The sequence below is a fragment of the Petaurus breviceps genome, unplaced genomic scaffold (assembly GCF_028583685.1).
Source record: "Petaurus breviceps papuanus isolate PSGF00001 unplaced genomic scaffold, PetGlider_PUasm1.0 350582, whole genome shotgun sequence".
Taxonomy (NCBI): Eukaryota; Metazoa; Chordata; class Mammalia; order Diprotodontia; family Petauridae; genus Petaurus; species Petaurus breviceps.
In genome coordinates, this window is record NW_027186218.1 from 8,552 (window position 1) to 16,116 (window position 7,565).

The following is a 7,565-nucleotide window of genomic DNA, read 5'->3' on the forward strand; positions in this document are numbered from 1 at the left end:
CCTAGTCATTTACCTCCCTCAGTCTCAGTTTCCTTCTCTGTGAAATGGGGATAAAAGAAATACCTAGTTCCCAGCATTACTGTGAAGACAGCAGGAGGGGACATTCATAAAATGTGATAGATAAATGCCAGTTATAGTCCTTTTCCTTATTCTTTCCCCACTGAGGAGCTTCTCATCTTCTCCCTTTAGGACCTAGGAGTTTGGCTCTGGCAGCCTCCGGGCTTCCTGACTCCACTGAGCCCTCATGTCTCACCCTTCCCTTGCAGGCTTCTCCCTTGGCTCCACTGTGCAACCTCACACAAAGGGCATCTAGATGTGGTGTGTCCCTCATCCCAGCAAACCTGACCATACCTTAGTACTGCTTGATACTGAGGGCCTTGGAGATTTGGAAAAGGTAAATTAATCAGGAACATTCTGCTCACTCAATTCCCCTCCCTGTCTCTGCCTGATCTAAGAAGGAATGAATGACCTCTTGCTCTCACAGAGAGGCAGGCCTTCTGATATAATATATTTTATAGGGTGACTCCAAGAATAACTCCTGGATCTTCGCCCTGGCCATACTGCTCAGCAGTACTTTTGTCTACATTAGCATGAGCACCATCAACCATTAGGCCTTGGAGAAAATGCAGTATCCTTTCAGCACTTCAGAACATCCAGGACATGCTCAATGCACTTGATCTCTCAGCAGGACAGATGACAATCTCTCCACACTTTAGGAGCTGTCATCATGAATTACTCTGACCAGAAACACATGGCACTAACCACCTAAACTTTTGGGGTCAATGTCCTCAAACCAGACTGGCTGATCCTCATATGACAGCCTGGCACCAGGTCCTCAAATGAAGCCTTGGGTGGACCTTGATTGAGCTTGTCTTCATACAAAGTATTCCTCTTCCATGTTCAAGAACTCTGATATGTCTCGATCATTCCACCTTTCTCTCTGCCTTATCACTGCCAAGCCTCTTCTCCCCTCTTCCTCATCTCACATCGCTCACTTTTCTTCCTCTACATCCCATCCTTCTCCCCTACATCACATGAAGAGGTGGACCCTGTCCTGGCCAAAGACAATGCCTTGCATGTTCCCTTGCCTCCTTCTCACTCTGTCTTTTTTTTAACAGGTTTTCCTTTCTATCATTCCTACTTCTGGAATCTGGAGATTTGCCTGGAAATCTCTCCCTCCTCTCCTCTATTTCCTACTTTCCCCTGTTTCCTCCAAACCTTAGATCAAGTCACACCTTCACCAAGGGGTCTTTCCCAGTATCCCTATACTACTGCCTTCCCTCAGGGATTACTTGACCTTTACACTATGTAGTTATATAACTATCAATGATGATATACATACACAGATGTATCCATAAATGTATATGTACATAAATATAAGTATGTGTGTATAACCTAAATACTCAATTTAAACGAAAATAAGCCAAAGCAAATGAGATGTAATGTGTCTGTTTCAGAGATCTAGCTGAGAGAAAACTGTATGTAAAAGATCTTCGATGTGCTCATTGTTTCTACTGAGTTACAGGGAAATATACCAAGTATTTGTTTGCATGTTATCTTCTGCGTTAGAATGTAATTTCCTTGAGAGCAGGGAACATATTTTCTTGTTCAGTTGTTCAGTCATATCTGAATCTTTCTGACCTGATTTGGGGTTTTCCTGGGAGACATATTGGAGTGGTTTTGCCATTTTCATCTCCAGCTCATTTTGTAGATGAGGAAACTGAGGGAAGCAGGATTAAGTGACTTGCCCAGGGTCACACAGCTAGTAAGTGTCTGATGCCAGATTTGAACTCATGAAAATGAGTTTTCCTGATTTCAAGTCCAGAGCTCTATTCATGCTGCCACCTTTTACTTTACTTGTACCCAGCACTTAGAATAATGCCTGATACTTAGTAAGCACTTAATAAATGTTGGTTTCATCCCATTGCTTCTGTTCTAGTATTATAGCAATTAGGAGCCATAATGAGAACAGAATTTTTACCCAATTGATTGAAGAATGCATCAGGTTGATCAGGGACTCCATTGAAAAGCTCTTCCTCTCTCTATTTGCATCCATGATTGAAATCTCATGAGTACAGAAGGGAAGGTGGGGAGAGAACTTATAAGAATCAATGAATGGAAGGGAAGATCCCTCAAGTAGAACTGGGAACTGAGGATACTGGTGGGTGTTTCCTTTTCCTCATCCATGATCTTAGATACGTGACAGAACTAATAGAGCTAATCAAGGTCAAGTCCTCACCTAATGCTGTTGGAGAAGAAGACTCAGCAGAGTTTGTGGGCTTCTTCCCAGACTTTGTGTGGACTGTGTGGGATTTCACCCTGGAGCTTGAGCTAGATGGCCACCCCATCACCCCAGATGAGTACTTGGAAAATGCCTTGAAACTCAGTAAAAGTACTTTATTAGGAATCAAGATTGGGGGCATGAATGGCCCTGGGCACTGCAGGGGGAACAACACCAAATGTTTTTTCCTTTTCTTTGGGGCTTCACTGTTTATTTTTGGGGTTTTTCTTCTGAATTTCATGAACTGGGGAAATGGAAACAAAGTTATCATGGTTCTCATGGCTTTATTCAGGGTCAGTTGATCTCTTTTTCATAGTTCAGGCTTCCCATAATCTAGTGACCTTTCCCAAGGGGGAGTAGGTGCTGAGATAACTCACTTTTGCCAACTTCTGTGATGGGTTTGTATCTTATGTATTTACAAAAGAAAAGATATGTTTCTCTATGCCCTGCAGTTGGTTGGTGAGCATGGAATTTCATTGAAAGAAAATGTCTTTATATAAAGGTTATTTCATTCTGTCCAATGCATAGAATGAGGAATTCTTCCTCTCTACTTTTCCAGTCCCTGATAGATTTGTAACAGCAACTGTGATCATGACTGTAAAATCTGGCAGGTTATAAAGTGCTGCTCCCCCAGACATTCTCAGCTCTGACTCTCTAGGTCTAATGAAGAAAAGAGAAACTTTAAAATTTCCAGTCCCTTTTTCACAGCCTTTTTGGTTTTTTGGTGCAAGAGAAAATGCACATGCCACCATCCTGCTCACTGACCTTTGTGTCAGGTGAAAGATGAAATGACTAAGGAAACAAAGGTCAATTTTCTGAGGAAATAAATTTATTTAGCCAATCGTGGCACTGGACACCAAAAACAAAAGGTAAGACTTTATATATTAAAAATAATTAATTAAATAAGACCAATTTAATAAAGGGAAACATTATAACATTAGATAATCAGCTATCCAATTAGATGAAACATTATGGACATTCCAAGTTGAGAGGGAGAGAGTGAACAGATGAAATTCCCAGATACCAGAAAAGGAATTGTCCCACTGCCCCCCAAGTGTGTGTATATAATCAAAGCAATATGGAAATAATAACTGATTGATCAGTAAGGGGGCATTTTTCAGATGAAAAGTATGGGTAACTTTTTATGCACAATGGTGAGAAAATTCCTTGCATCAATTGGTAGGATCTCACTGGGTTTCTGGTAAGAATAACGTAAATCCTTAGTTAAGGGTCTCTAAAGAGCAGGTGGAGATGATCCAACTTCGAAGTTGTGCAGGGCTAGCTTCAAATAATTCTATTATTCCCATACTGAATAAAGTTTTCTCACAAGAGAGAATTTAGACTAGACCTGCAATTGAGTAGAAATGGAAATGAGCAGCTCCAGAATTGGGGCACATGATTGGGTCAGGGAGGCTCACACAGTTCCCCCAATCAAGCACTTGTTCTCCCGATCTTCTTAATTTCCTCAATGTCCAGTGACTCCCTATTATTTCCAGGATCATGGATAAACTCCCCCATTGAACATGTATAGCCCTTCATAAACCAGCCCTGTCCTACCTTTCCTGCTTCTTATAGCTTACTGCCCTCCATGCATGTTATGTTTCAGCCACACTGACTTGCTTTAATTTACTCATATTCAACAAGCCATCTCTGATCTCTAGGCATTTCTACTAACCCTATGCCAATAATGCTCTGCCTCCTACCTCTGCTAAAATCCACCTTCTTCAAAAGGTCTTTCCTTGACCCTCCTGCTTTTAATGCTGCCTTCCTCATTCATATTGCCTCTCCCATTAGCTCTCTATATATCTTGCATCTGAATAAATATATGGATTCTGTTTCTTCCCTTAGAATATTGACTCCTTGAGGGCAGGAATTGTTTTTAGCCACTTTTTTTGATCTCTCAAGTGCTTAGCACATTGCCTGGTCCCTAGGAAACACTTAATAAATGCTTGCTAACTAACTGACAAGAGATGAAAACTGGCCTCCCCTGATTTAATCTTCTGAAAGTTTCTATTCCATCAAACAGGTGAAAAGGTGAAAAGAGAAGGAGCTGAGGAGAAGAAGTTGTTGAAACAGCAGCAAATGGAAATTCAGCAGAAAATGGAAGCTCAGCAGAGAAGGTTTGAAGAAAACATCAAACTATTGAAAAAGAAGATGGAGGAAGAGGGGATCCAGATCCTGAGAGAACAGGAAAACATTCTGGATCATAAGCTAAAGGTACACGGAGACTGGGGCAGTGTCTGTGCTTAGCAAGCAAAGTATAAGTTGTTGTACAGATGAAAAGATTTTCTGTCATTCATGGGGCATCACCCCAGCTGTGAAACTGTAAGTGGCGGCATCACCCCAGCTGTGAAACTGTAAGTGGCTCAGGTAAGTGTACCCCAAATTCAAGTTACTCTACAGGTCCACGGCCTGTGAGATGCAAAGTTCATTAGCCCTTTCCGATAGCTGTGTTTTTCTAGTCAACCAAACACAAAATTAACTAGAGGCAAATATCTAATACCCAGAGACCTTTCTGCTATATCCCTTTTTAGGGCAGGCACTTTAACATACAGTCATCAGGCTAGCAAACATCCCTCAGTGGGGTTTTTCCCCCTATCAGAGATCCATATATTTCTCTGAGCCTCAATTTGAATGGTCCTTTTCTCTCCAGAAGTAGATTACAGAAGTTAGTGACTAAAGTTTTTTGGAACAAAGATCCAGAGTCATCCCAACCACCTTGCGCATTCAGGTGTTAGGCCATTTTTAAAATTCTATTTCCTTGTCACTAATCTCTGGCATTATCTCTGCCAGGATCCTTTCTGTCTTGAGGTCAGAAAGTCCTGGCTTAACTTCCCTTACTAAACTTGTCCTAGGTAGCCTCTGTTAAAGGATACTCTTTTTGAAAACCATAGGAGGCTAATTTCTTTTTTTTTTTTTAAGCAATTGGGGTTAAGTAACTTGCTCAATGTTACACGGCCAGTTATTTCTGGGTGTCATGCTAAGTTATATCAAGAGCCCAGATTCGATCTCAGGTCATCCCAATTCTGGGGCCGGTACTCTTACTCACTGAGCCACCTGGCCTCCCCAACAGGAAGCTAGTTTCAAGGCCCCCATGTAGGTCAGTTCCCAAATCCTTGACTCTTCCCTACAAATTATAATAGGGTATGAACTGGCCCTGTAACCTCATTGATGCAGGTAACTGTAAGTGAGAAGACTTCCTCTAGCAGTACAATTAGCACCACCCTGTACAATAGTTGTAGAAAATTCCTGGGGACACAACGGATTTTATGTGACTTGTTCTTGGTCACACAGCTAGGACAACTTGGATTTAAGTCCAACCTCTTATATATCCAGGTTGTCCTGACTCTCTAAGTCTGTCTGTCTGTCTCTCTCTCCCCAAGGCCATGCTGCCTCATACAAATGACAGAGGGCCAATGAAGGCACAATAGCAAATATAAGCCCAGGGGATGAGGCCATTGTGTTCTATACCCAGCCGCATTCCTGGATCTTTGGATATGATTGTGACAGCAAAGAGCAGGAAGCACTTTGAAAACCACAAACTGCCATGAACCTTTAAGATCCTGTGATGAATAGACACTTCTAACATCACAGCACACAGAGGGAAACCTTAAGGGGAATTGGATTGGGTTGGATTTGTCAACCCTCCACCTGCTTCTGACTGGACCCTCTGAATTCAGCTCAAAGTCTCTTTGTCCTCAACAGAGACCCTCAAATATCCAAGGTGACAGTGAGATTATTTGTAATCCCAAGGACCACAGTCAGTGCAAGTTAATTCCAGAGTCCCCTGGGTCTGAGGGCTGCTAGGATGATGCCATGTGTCCTAGACTAAGTCAATTGTACCCTCCTGCCTGAGCCCCAAACTGCTGGATCTTAGAGCAAGAACATATCCAGTGGCTGACCTAGTTCCCCTAGGACTATTATCAATAAGGCCCTACCCAAAGGGCCTTGGGATAGAGAAGGCCCTGCCTAAACACATGGAATGTGACAACAGCCAGCCAAGGCTAGTAATAGAGATGGCAGATGATGATTCATATTTGTTTCAGGGCTGATCAAAGGGCCAAGACACTTAAAGGTGATTTAAGCACATCCAAAGTCCCTTTCTAGACAGCATTTTATACCCCCTCCTCTTTTTTAACATGGATACCTGGTCCACTTGAGTATGAATTGAGAATAATGATGAAGATGATAACTTGCATTTTATATGTCACTGTAAGGTTTACAAAGTATATATTATCACGTTTTTATCCTCACAACAACCTGGAGAGTGAGGTGTTCTTATATATTAAAGAACACGACTCCAGTCACAGCTAGTGTCAGAGGCAGGATTAAAACTGAGGTCTACCTGACTCCAAGTTCAGCACTGTGCTACCTACCCCCACCCCCACCCCTTAAGACCACGATTCCAACCTAAATGGCCTTGTGTTCAGCTGTTACAAATTTCAGCATTGGCCCTGAGGTCTAGCTTCTTGTCTCTAGCAGTGGAGAAGTAAAGAGTCATTGGAGAGAAGGTCCAACTTCTAGACAGTTTTTCTCACTGGCCAGGAATGTCCTTCAGGAGAAATGCCCTGTGTCTTTCCCCTCTTCCAATCTACCTAGGGCTCACACCTTATGCAGTAGAAATCCACAGAAGTTCTAGCTGAAGGCAATTACCAGGAAGCCCTGGTTCTTGGTGGAATGGGGACTACCCAAAGTGCAAAGCTGATTCCCTTTTGTCTTCTCTTAGGAACTACAGAAGCTGATGGAGGAAGGGTTTCATGAGAAAGATGAAGAGACAGAGAACCTACAAACAAGCATTAAGTCTACTAAGAAGACAAATTCTTCCTGGTGGACCTCAAGTTTAGATACTATTAGCACTCGACTGATGGTCTTATTGCCCAGTACAAGAAAAAGCATTGGGTGAGGGACAAAAGCATTGGGCCAACCTACATTATAATAAAAGGGGTTTCAATTTCTCAAAAGAAAGTTATAGAATATCTTTGTTCCACCTAAAAATATATGGCACTGAGACTTCTTTGTGTGTTTGTGTGTGTGTGTGTGTGTGTGTGTGTGTGTGTTTCCTGCTTCTAATTTACCTAAGTATTTAAAAGGAAAACTAATGCTCACTAGATTGGATAAAGAACATTGGGGAAAATTCACTTGAAGAACATCTGTCTCCCCTGTGTTAGTGAGACGAAGCTTCATTCCATTCAGTGAAAGGCTTCTTTTCTTTAAGGTAAAGGGTCTGGAAAGCAGAAAGCTTGAGGTTTCCCTTTTGATCCCAAGGGTCTCAGAGCTAGAATGA

At 42.1% G+C, this 7,565-nt stretch overlaps 1 pseudogene; it reads left to right on the top strand.

The window, feature by feature from the left end:
- The first annotated feature begins 272 nt into the window (after positions 1-272).
- On the top strand, positions 273-7,184 carry LOC138168090 (guanylate-binding protein 6-like; annotated as a pseudogene).
- The last annotated feature ends 381 nt before the right edge of the window (positions 7,185-7,565 follow it).